Source organism: Anabas testudineus, chromosome 8, assembly GCF_900324465.2.
Source record: "Anabas testudineus chromosome 8, fAnaTes1.2, whole genome shotgun sequence".
Classification (NCBI taxonomy): domain Eukaryota; kingdom Metazoa; phylum Chordata; class Actinopteri; order Anabantiformes; family Anabantidae; genus Anabas; species Anabas testudineus.
Genome location: NC_046617.1, coordinates 15933265 through 15946032, shown reverse-complemented (window position 1 = coordinate 15946032; position 12768 = coordinate 15933265). Strand labels below are relative to the sequence as shown.

At 38.6% G+C, this 12768-nt stretch overlaps 1 protein-coding gene across 1 annotated transcript in view; it reads right to left on the bottom strand.

Annotated features, from left to right (window-relative positions):
• cacna1aa (calcium channel, voltage-dependent, P/Q type, alpha 1A subunit, a) overlaps positions 1 to 12768 on the bottom strand; it is a 66918-nt gene that overhangs the window by 52642 nt on the left and 1508 nt on the right. The window lies entirely within an intron of this gene.

The following is a 12768-nucleotide window of genomic DNA, read 5'->3' as shown; positions in this document are numbered from 1 at the left end:
ATGACAGAGTTAAAAGCAAGGGAGGAATCAGGGGTGGGAAAGAGAGAGAGAAAGTGAGAGAGAGATGAGAATATGCTGCTGTCTTGTCTCCTGCCCTTCATCTTTCTTATGTTTTCTTTGTCCTCCGCTTCTCTCTCTCTCTCTGTCGCTTTCCCTCTCTCTCTCTCTCTCACTCTCACACACACACACACATACTCATGGTTCTGCATATGCTTGCTTTTTATCATCTGTTCAGGTGTGTGTGTATACACACTTTAATGGGGACAGTAGTAGGTCGTAGACAGTAATGTCTCGCCAAGAAAAAGGAAGTGAGGCCCCCAAAGTGCACCACTGGAGCCAAATGACGCACACACTCATAAATGCACACTTGTACCTGCCTATTCTTAACCCTGTCCATCACCGCACCATATTGTTCAATGTCTCTCCTACCTCCTTAATAAAACCCCCGTTTCTCAGCAATATATTTTTTCTCTTTCCACCTTGTTAAGACGCCTCTCTCTTCTATTTTTTCTCTTTCTCTCTCTGATACCCATTCTCACTGTTCCCCTCAAGTCCTCCCCCTTTTTTCCCCCACATGTACCTCATCATTTCTCTCCATCTCTCCCATTTTCTTGTGTTTTTCCTTCCCATTTCTCCTCCGTCCACCTTTCTCTCGCTGAGCCTGTGCATCAATCATCCCTGTCTCTATCATGCCATCTCCATTCAATATCGAATGAGAGAGAGAGAAAGAAAGAAAGATGCCATGTCAGCAAACGCACGAGGGCACAGACAGCTAGAGACAGAGTATGGCAAAAAAAAAGGTTGCATAGGAGGGAAATGTACTGTATGGAGGACTAAATGAAAGAGAAATGACAGTAGGAGAAAGGGAATAGAGGAAGAAAGAAAGAACCTGTCCTGTGGGCACAAACATGATTGAAAATAGTGAGTGGTGAGGAATAAAAGAGCAAAAAGGGGAGGACGTAGAAGAGGGAGGGAAACAAATCTGGGGAAGAGAGAAGGGCAGAGGCAAAGAGCAGAGGAGTGCTGAATGAGGGATAAACAGTGACAGAGGGGTGTGAGAATATTGCGGTATTTTTTTCTCCCAGGCAGAGTGTATGCTCTGTTGAAAGTAGGTTAGTGGAAGAACACACACATATACTGTATAAAGGTAGGGAGGGGGGTTAACGGAGAAGAGTGGGTGGGGGACCATACATCATACTGTTATGTGCACACCAGTGACACACAGTGCTGCATAAATCACTGCAGCCCTCGCATGCTTTCATTTAGACTGCCGTAGAAATTATCCTTAAATCTAGAAACAACTGAAATAAGGTTAAACCGGGTAAAGAGATTTTCACATTTAATTCTACAACACAAAATGCATCAGTAAACACCCCACTTATGATTAATTTAAAGGTTGCAAACAAGTGGCTTAATGAGACTGCATAGGTTGTCAGAAACATTATGCATCACCACCTCTGCTATACTTTTTCATATACACAGTACATATGAAAAAAAAATGCATCTAGACCAGGTCACGCCAAGAAGAAAGAAAGCTTCTGTAGAAGAGGTAAGCCTCTAAATGAAATGACACATTGAAAACTGAAGCTGTGGCCTAATAATAGCTTCTCACTTCTGGTGACTGCATTTAGATTTCTGTATCATAAACCTTTCTTTCTCCCAGAACTTATTTTCTGCAATGATCCAAACACTAACGGCAAAACATCATTTGTTTTTGGAGTGATGCTAACCTCTGATTTGGAAGAAATAAATGTTGACACTGCGACACTGAGGCAATTATCACATTTCAGCACCGCCACAACAACAGCAGGACATTTATGAATTATATTCCAAGTTCATACATGTATGAAAATGTACACATGCCCACACATTAGGCGTATACTGTAAGCACACACACACACACACACACACACACACACACACACACACACACACACAAAACCAAAACCCAACAACAGCTTCCACAGTCCTGCCTCTCTCTCCACTGCATCAATGCCATATTACTATTCATGCACATATACATGTATAGTACACACATACACCAACACTAGACTTCACATCACTACACTACACTTGTATGCCAATGGAGTCCAGACCAGCTGCTACCCTTTGGGAAGGTGCCAGGCTTCCTATTAATAAAACCAAGCACGATAGCATAGGCCTTTCTCACTTTAACACTCAATACTGGCTTATTTCTAATAAGCCAGTATTTATATTTGTTCGCTGGGTTATACATTGGAATGTGGATCAATGATTATTCATTTCGTTATCATCATCTATATTTAAAGTTAATTTGAGAGTGACAGAAGTCTGGCACTGCAATTATGAAATTATATGTAGCCAAAATCATGAATTGTTCACTTGAAGTAAAAATAAATGTCTGTCTCTCCTGCTTTCTTTGTATAAATCTATCTTGTGTGCAAATGTGTAAGAGCTGCATACTGTCTTAGGTAAACGTACACTATATTAACGTGTTTTCTCAGTCTGTTAAATATTACTTATGAATGTCCTCTGCTTGCACTGCACTTTTATCGAAGAAGACGACAGAAAGAAGAAGAAGCCACTTTTTTCTCTACCCTTCCTCTCCCTCTCTGTCCTCTTACATTATGCAGCAGAACAGCTCAAATGATTACTTCATTTTCTTGTCACTTTTCCCTCAGAAGCACTGATTTGATAAAAGGAATGGGATTAAGCACTGTGGTTGAAACCTTTCTAATTATTGTGATAATCAGCAGCCATAAAAGATAAGAGACATGGTTTAAGCACTTCATTTAAATCCTAGATTATACATTTTGAATAGAAAATTACAAATCGCAGTTAAAGTTTATCATATTTCAGATATTTCCTAGTATTGTTACATTTAACAGTTATTTATTAATTCAATTTGGCTTTCTCAAGAGTAACAGATCCAGAATACTCCATATAGAACAATGTACATATACAGCAACGTCAGACAGACATCTCATTTCAAAATGAGGAAATGCATTAATTCACTTCTCATGTTTCTACATTACACTCATTTGGTCAGGCTGTTAAAAAGCTGGTATGATAACCTTTTCAACCATTTTTGGCAATACTGACTGTACTTTAATCATATCTATGACATTACATTCACTCAAAGTTGCTCAGATTTATCTATACCCATTTTTACTAAGAGCTGATATCCCAGTCTGTCTCCCAGCAGGCTGATTCTGAAATTATTAACCTAAAAATTGTATTATTCATGAGACCTGAATGGCTGAGGGTGTGGCCTCCATGTTCTCCCCCATAGCACATAGCTTTAACACATAGTTATTTTAATGTAACAGAGTTGTTATGCATTGATCTGTAAACTGGATTTTGAGCCCAAATGTAAAAGATATGTAGGCTGCTGATGCAGAGTCAAGGCTTCGATAAGATAAACAGAAAAGTGGGATCATGTCTACGTTTTCTAACAAAAAGCATTTTTTTCAAAAGTAGCTGTTTTTGATAAAAGAACAACATTCACAGCTGTGCTCGTTTTAAAAGTTCTTAGAGTAGTTCATGTTTTAAATACACTTTCAACTTCAACCCTCCTTCCTCCTCATCCGGCTGTGACTCAACTACAGAGTCTACAGAATTGGTATTCTCCATACCGTACTGTTTGCCCTAAGTGTAGCAGCTGGACAGGGGTGGGCTTAGCGTTGTGTATCTGATTTCACCCCCTGATGTGATATTACACCGGATGTAGGTTCGAAATCACTGGCCCTCCCGATGGGCCATTTTTTCCCCCCACATCATACCATCATGTGCACAAGAAACCTCAACTGAGAAGCAGAAAGATGAACGGAAAGATAATTTTCAGGAGATGCAACAATGTGACCAGTGGTCAAAAAGCAGGATTAAAACATGGACTTAATAAAAAAAACATGACACCCAGACAGACACATGGCCTTAATGCTACAAAAATACAACATTGCCATTTCACATGTATCCCACTTTGGCAACATGTCTGGCTGCACTGCCAAAAAAATTGTAGCACCCGAAGGCCGGTTTAGCCCCGCTTGGCCTTTCTCGGTCTGATTTATTCAGTGTGTATGGGCAATACAGTCACCCACTCATTCTCGCTGCTTATTCCATACGGCATATGTTGTGTCTCTATCTCACTCATGCTACTGCCTCACCCTCATCACCCACATACAGCCGAGCTGTCACTTTGTACAAGATGCTGATGAGGTTTTGTGAGTGTGTATGTGTGTATGTGTGTGTGCTCTGTGTAGATAATCAGTGACATATTAAGCTGTAGGTTCAGGAAGGTGATGCAGGCGTTAGTAGGAATATGTGTGTTTGTACCTGACAGCACTTGCTATGTGCACTTGCCTGCTTTTTCTGCTAATGTGTGTATATGTGTGTATGTGTAGACATTTGTGTGTGAGTGTGTTCCAGCATACCCTGCAGGTAGAGAGCAGGTTTCCAGCAGTGTTTGTCTAGTAACAGCCGCGGCACGTGACTAAAGAACACGGGCATGAAGAAAAAAATAAATAAAATCAATCTATCACAGACTCCCTCTCTATTTTTCCTTTCTCTCCACATATCCAAGTCCCAAAAATAGCTCTGCCCAACGTCACTGCACCCCATGCGCACACACTCAAAGACACACACCTAACACAAACACACATACACGTCCAGACTAGCCTGCAACTGAAACTGAATTATTCAACAGAGCCAGAATGCACAGCTAAGAGAAGGGGGAATGTGAAAATGTAGAGGGAAAGGAGAGAGACACAAGAGAAAAATATGATCTTCTGTTCAATAAACATACACTAAACATTGATTACCAAACAATCACTGCACCTGGCAAACAGGTAAAGAAGCAGGTAGTAGAGTTGGGATATCATGAGAACCAATAGTTTGGTAACAAGTCGATTCCAAAATTCTGAAAATGTGACAGTATTTATTTTCTATGATACAGAAAGTATCGAACGCACCTCAATAGCTGTGCTAAAATGCGATTTCTCTGGCACAGACCAGCTCTGCAAAGAATGTGTGCATGTGTGTTTGCATGCTGTCTGTGTGGCAATAACTGATGATTGAGGCTTACAGCCGAGCCATTCATTATTTGTATTGCATTTTCCACCATAAAATGGTTCTAATTATTTTTATTATTGCTGGTACATTATTGTTTTGCTCAAATAACAGGAATGCCATTTCTGTTACTTTAAGCCTCTGTCAGACTCTGGAATGGAATAAATGAGTTCATGCTGAAATACAACATTTAACTAGTTGTTGTTGTTTGTTTTGTTTTTTTGCTGTGGTACTGCAAATTGTATTCGATATTGCAGAGGTATTGTCAAATATTATGTAACAATGCAGTAAGATAGCACTAAATTAACTTAAAGCAGTGTAAACATATATTATACATTTTGCTAGGAGCAGTATATTTCTACTGTGATGTATGTCCTAGCTGCTGCACAGCAGCATTTCCATATTGATTTTTCTTCCATTGTTCAACTGCCATATATGTTACAAGGGCACCCATCTGCTGTATATCAAAAGGAAAGGTAACACAATGTATTTATTACATTTTAAAGGTTCAGTTTACAATCTGAGAAGAGTATAGCATGATGTTCCAGCTGCTCATGGTAACCAGATACTCCACATCACTTAACTGCACTTGCATTTATTATACATTTACATTAATACATTTGTTGGTTGTACAATCAATAAACCAGTGAATTTCAGTGCTGTGTGAATGTATGGTTATTTTAAACATTTTCTTCTTCCCAGTGGTAAAATGTCACATACTGCACCCATAATAAACCATTTTAGCTGCATGTGTTCAATAACAAATGCTGTATAAGAGTGCTTATAATGTCTAATGTTAAATTGTTATTAAAACAATATGAAGCCAATAGCCTAAATGGTAAATTCAGTTCAACTTGTCAACAGGAAGAGAGAAAGAGACAGACAGAGACAAACAGAAAGAGAGACAGAGAGATAATGTAGATTCCTCACTACCTCGACTGACCTCCACCTCTAATGTAAGAACACTATGTAAGGGCAGACAGATATATTTCAGTACATCACACTCACACACACACATACACACACAGTTATATACCCAGTCAAGGTAAGAGTAAAACAATGTCCTGTCAATGACCAAAATCACAAAATAAAGATATGTTATCTGTTTAAACGGAAAGTTTGTATTTTAAGTTGTAATTTGTAAATGTACTTTGTCCAGATAAAAAAAGACAGAAAAACTATCTAGATAGAGCTGGCTTTGTTATAAGCTCAATCTTGTTTCTAAATCTGTGAGTGTGTAGTTGTGCATTTGTGTGTGTGCATACCCATGGAAACCCCTGTGCCTAGTCTGCCCGTAGGGACTCGGGATATGGATCAATTCACACATTTATTACCAGACAGTCAAACGTTTGAGGTAGGCAGATTGAGCCCAGAGGGCGTGCACACAAAGAACAGGATGCAAAACATATTTGCAGACACACACATATATATACTTATTGCCAACAATTATGAGCAAACTAAACAAGACTTGCAGCTGTCAGGACCATTAGAAAAATATCCCAAAAACCTCATATAAATGCGTTACATTAGCATCACATAAGAGAGAAGCAGTCAATTCAAGTGAGGCTAATATGCAGCAGAGGAGAGCAGAGAGGACAAGGAAATAATGATGGATCTGATTTGAGTGAAAGAGGAAAAAGTACAGGTAGTGAAACATGAGAGGAGATGACAAAATGTCACTTCCTATCAGTGAAAGAGAGTGAGAAAGAAAAGGGGAAAAAAGGGGGTAGCATTATAATGCTGTCAATTGTTGGAAAGTTGCCCTTTTAAGAAAAGGTTTAGGAGGTTAGGCATGCAGCTGTTTAAATGTAAGTCAACAAAATGTTTTTCTATGTGACGAAAACAAGTTTGTGTATGTTGAAGCTGCAGTGAAGCTGCCCCACCTGAGTGTTTGCCTCTCCACCACTTTGTATTAAATGATTTATATGCAGACAGGCAGTTTGACTCTCTCCGTCTCTCTCTGTTGTTTCGTATTAGTCTATCTCTCTCTATAATGTGTGTCTCACTGACTTCCTACCTCTTTGGTCCGTTTCTGTCAACCCAGAGGCCAGAGCTGAACCAAGAGCTGAATTGGGCCCTAGATCTGGTCGAGTGACTGAGCAGATTTTGAATTTGACGGGAAAAAAATTATGTTTTCTTCTTTTGTTATGAAACTTTAATTTATGACTTGAATGTTGAAAACATTAACAATTCTCTTTTCTGTCTTTCTACTGCAACAGCATATTACAGTAAGAGTAACAGCTTTTTACATCCTCACCTCTTCTGCTTCAGCAAAGCAATTCTTGCGATGAACACACATACACACAACAAGTCATTTACCCTCACTGTAACTCATTCTCCAAGTATCTGGATAGCTTTCTGTGTTAAAGCTGTGGTAACACAGAACTAAAGGTAAAAGACCAAAAAAATGTGATTGAAAACTGTAAACTTTCCTAACAATCAAGTCTCTTTGTCAACTGGAGTCAAGTGTATAAATTATTTTAAATAAAGGGAGAGACAAAAAAAACAGCTACACAGATGTAACTAACCCACAGACTGTGAGACTTGTAAACAAGTATATAAGCACAGACACTTTTATCCATAGCGACTTACAGTGAGGTACAAGGTACAAAGGCAGGCAGGGTAAGTATTAGGAGGTTTTGCCTAAGGACCCCTACTGGAGGTAGGCCACTGCTGAGAGTCTTCCACATGGAAGGTGGCGATCTTACCACTACACTATCCAGCTGCTAAGTCATAGTTATCAGCTCACAGTTGCAAGCTGGAGAAATTCCGATAAATAATTAAGATTCTGCAGTGAACGTAGATCACCGACTCTCCACATTCACCCAAAAACGCCAAGAACTGGCTACATCTGTCTCCGAACGCAACTTGCAAAGGAAGTGAGAGACCAGATGATGATCTATGATGACTTTAACAGATACACAAATTACGTAGGGAAAAAACTTGCTATTCTGCCCCTGGGCTATTTCTAGACACATTCAGTCTGTAACAACTATAACATCAACCTGCATTTGTCTATGACTGCAGGAAAAATCTGTTCATTACTCATACTAACGTCTAAGATTAAACGTCAAGTATGACACAAAAACACAAAATTTGTAGTCAAATCTATGATCCAGAGACCATTGTACCAAAGGAAGAGAGCAGGTTTCCAGCAGCTTTTTTATGAAATGCTTAAATCTCTACCATAAACTAGGAATTATTTTATAGACATAAAAGAGAAACACTGACTACTTGCTGAAAACAGCTGAGGCAAGGTCTTATACTCTGTCTTGAATGGTCATTGGATCTTTAATTGATTATGGGTCATATACAAGGATCAGATACAGAACTAGGGGACTAAAGCACTAGTACTCACACACAAAGCAATTAAATACACACAAAACCCACAGCTTAAAGCCCACATAAATGTATTCTATTCTGGTCAATCACCATTTCATATATATTTTAAATATTCTAAGTAACTTCTCTAACTTCTCATTCCCACACAATGATTCTGAAAGTGTTATTCATTTATATAACATGGCATGTATTATATTTCATATAACGCTCATAGATAGCTGCAACATATATTGACTTCCTCTCCGTTTACAACAGCAGGGAAAAACAGATTTAAATGTGCATTGGTGACACAGGCAACACTATATGTAGTGAATCTGTGGGGGTGCATATTCGTGTTTATGTGTATATATTTGTCTACATACTTGCAGGTGCTAAAAATAATGTCCTGCAGAGGCCCAAATTAACATAGCTGATGCCCAATACATACAATATTTGCACTGAAATACAGCTGAATAGATGAAGATGAATTTGCAGGGTTACAGAGTTTATGGTTGATTTGACAGACACTGAATATGGATCCAATACGGTCAAATGGATATTCACAGTCAAAGGTTAGGAAAACGGGTGCAGATTTAATGTATAAGGCCCGGTAGGATGATCCTTTTTAGTTTCAGCTTTTCTCCAGTAGCTATTTAACATCACATGTCTGAGCATATTATAGGTAAAGCAACAGTACATTTTATTTTAAACACTGTAACATATGCACATGTGTAATAGTCCTGTCACACCGCGAACAATAATATTTTAGCTAGCGTACATGTGCTACATTAAGCTAGCTCATTGGCGTTAGCTTAATTTGCTATATTTACCTGAAAAACTAAACGCTTTAATTTAAACTGCTGATTGAGCAATTGTTTAAGATGTTTTACTCAATTCCAGTTTCTTTTGTGTGAAGTTTAACATTTTTAACAGTGAAAACCACATAATCTCAGTTGAGCTAACAACCTCAGATGCTAACATTGGCTAGCTTTACTTACCTCCAGGTTAGCTAATTGCTGTTGTCGACGACTTATCAGTCAGAGTTCGTCGACTTTCCTGGTAATTGGTTTATAATTCTTGATAATGGAAAGTTTAATGTGTCCTTGGATAAATTACAGCTCTACAGTTCTTACCATATGTGATTTTTAGGAAACTGGGCGTTTCGAGGTAGCTAGATGTGGTGTTAAAAGCTTCCTGTCGAGCAGACAAGGTGCAGGTCACACGCACACGCACACGCTCACTAACTGTTTCCGTAAATTACCTAAGAAAGGTTAATATTCAATTAATACATCAAATTAAGTTTTTTTTTTCTTTTTTTTTTTTTTTTACTATAGCTTTGTCATGCTTTTATTTTGAAATGAACACATTCCCGTTTCCGCTTTTCTTCTGTTTTTAATTTGTTATTTTTCTCTTTTTTCGTTTTTTATTCACCAGTGAAGCAAAGTCTGTATTTTTTATGTGTACATTTATTCAATATCACACAACAAGGTTATTTTTTAAAACATACTGTAGTTCAAATTGACAGTGATGTTTTTAATCACTTTATATTTATTGTTATTGTTTAGTTAAATGTAAATTACTGTATGTGTAAGTAGCATTTCTTTGTAATGCACTAATTCCTCCCAAAAACTATTACAAAAAATATAAATAAAACAACAATTCTACGAATCGAAATCAAAATTAACCAACCAAATATCTGTATCTAAATGTGGATATGAGACAATGGTTATTTATGTGGTACTCTCATGGGTCCGGTGTCATTTCACAACTAAATAAAGCTGCAGGTCATAATTCTTCTGAGTAGTGAATCCACTGAGACTCATACTGTACATCTGGTGAATCCAAAAGCACTTTGTCCCCATTCAGTGAAACATCAGATGGATCCACCAAATCACAAATGGTTACCCTTTTTCGGCTGCAGATTCTAATGAATCAACCATAAAGAGCTCTGCAGTTTCATGAATCTCAGTAATATTTTTGATCCCCTTGTCAAAATGATCCAATGAAATTCAACCAAAATTACCCTTATTGATGCTCATGGGTATTGAGTTCAGCATTCGGCATTCAGTTTTCTATCTGTTATTTGGATCTGGATCACTGACCACATAATAGAGGTTTTAGGTTTTGTTAATTTTTGCTTGTCTTGGTTTGGAGCAGTCATATGAAAGCGCATAAAGTAACTAGACAGTGGACATCATGATGTAGTCCACAATGGTGCATGGATCAGGCAGATATGACTAAATCATTAACAACGAAGGACCACTTTCATAGCTGATTATTAATGAGACCTTGGCTGGAACGAGTTTCAAAATATGCAGTAACGTTTGTCTTTGAGGTAAAAATCTCAAAATGTCAAAATGCATTTAATCATTATGAATAATAAAATGAGAATGAAGAAGAAGAACAGTGCTTTTCAGCACTATGTACAATATAACACACAACATGCTGCTTTGTCTTTATGTTTAAAAGCTAGTCATTTCCTCTGTCTGGCTCCCCTGACTTCTTGAATTCTTTGTTCAGTCAGCTACAGTAACTAAAAAGGCACAGAATGTAAGAGAATATTTTAAAACACGATATGATAGTTCAGCTCTATTTTTTCCTGGTTTCATCAGACCATGTCCATCAGGCTATAGTCATTTCCATGCCACCAATTACAATGAAAAAAGACAAAATGTAAGTAATATGACAAAAAAAATTCTGCATTGTCTTTGAAAATGTTTAAAGCATCTATACAAGCTTCAGTTTGTGCAGAAATGTTACTATCATTATTGACACTTGTGTTTTTCCAACTGTAAAATGTCTGAATGTCTTGTACAGATGCTTTTTAGTTAGTTAGTTAGTTAGTTAGTTAGTTAGTTTTACGGTTTATGAGGTGATTTGTGACCTAACGGGGTCCAACTGGAGCCACCTATTCGAAAGCCAGTAACCACTGATGCATTTGTGCTCACAGTATCATTGAGACTTTTTGTTCTATCTGTATATAAACACAAGCAGTGAGCATTTTTATAAAAGTTGAAACAATAATGATAAAAGGTTGATAGCAGGATAAGACCCTAAAATGACACCCCAATAAAAAAAACACATGGATATGTGATGTTGATTTAAGCAGCAGTGTTTTGAGGTTATCATCGCTTAGTTATTAATAAATGCAGATAATCTGTGAACATACCATGTTACCATTTCCTCTACACTTTGGCTCTCTCCCACTAACACTCGTCTATCATTTAGATGGATTTAGAGGCACTATAAGTAGCTCCTGCATTTCACTAGAGCAGCCCAATTAGTGTGTGTAGTTATGTCACAGCTCAAGCATCAGCATGGATCAATACAATCATTACTCCAATTTCCCCTCTTGTCATTAACACTCGCCGAGAAACTTCAGCATTTGCATGCATCCGCACAGATTCTCACACAAGTCCAGGAAATGAAACTACTGAAATCATTCCTTATTTCTCCTCAAAACATGTGCCGGTCTCAGAAAAAGGAAAATGCAGGGGATTGCTGGAAATGTATTACCATCACACGCACACCGGCTGCAGCACATGCACAGACACACACATACATACAGTATGAGTTGGAAATGATGGCATATTCATTCACTGACACCTGCAGCTTGAGCGATTAAGAGGAGGAGCCTCTAAATGAGGAAAAAATGAGATGCTGTGCCAGTGCACGAGTTAATAGGCTACTATAGACACCTGCTTGCTCCCTCACTCTCTTTCTCTCACTCACTCACACACACCATATCTAGAAAGACACCTGCATCATGCTGATATGGGAGCTTGTATATTCATCACTGCAAGCACACACACACACACACACACACAGATGCATACGCAACCCAATGGTAGCTGCTTATTCTCATCTCTCTCTCTCTCTGTACGTGTTCCCCACCTTCACTCCCCTCTCCCCCCCCCCCTCTATCTCCTATTTCTCTATACTCGCGCCAGGCGCTGGATCTATGCTGCACATGCTGACATCAGCAACCAGCAGCGCCCCCTAGACACCCCCCACCCTCCCAACCACCACACACACATCCACAAACACACCCGCACAGACGCACAGGCTATAAACACACACACATAAACACACTCGTTTACCAGGAAACGTATATCAAACGAGTCACACGCCACTGTGACATGAAATTACTCAACAAACGTGATTGATGGTGATCAACAGGCTCATAAAAGGGGGCGCTGGTTCAAGGCCCCCTCCTCTTAATTAACTATAAATTACATGTCCAACATTTCCTCTCACCTCCTGTAGACTAACTTACAATAACTGACACTGATGCATCTGCTTGTTATGACTCTGCCACTGGTGCTTCATTTACAGTCTGCAGCTCATGGGATGAGAACAAATAGGAACCATCTACTCACACATCTGTCTGCACATTAGGCCTAC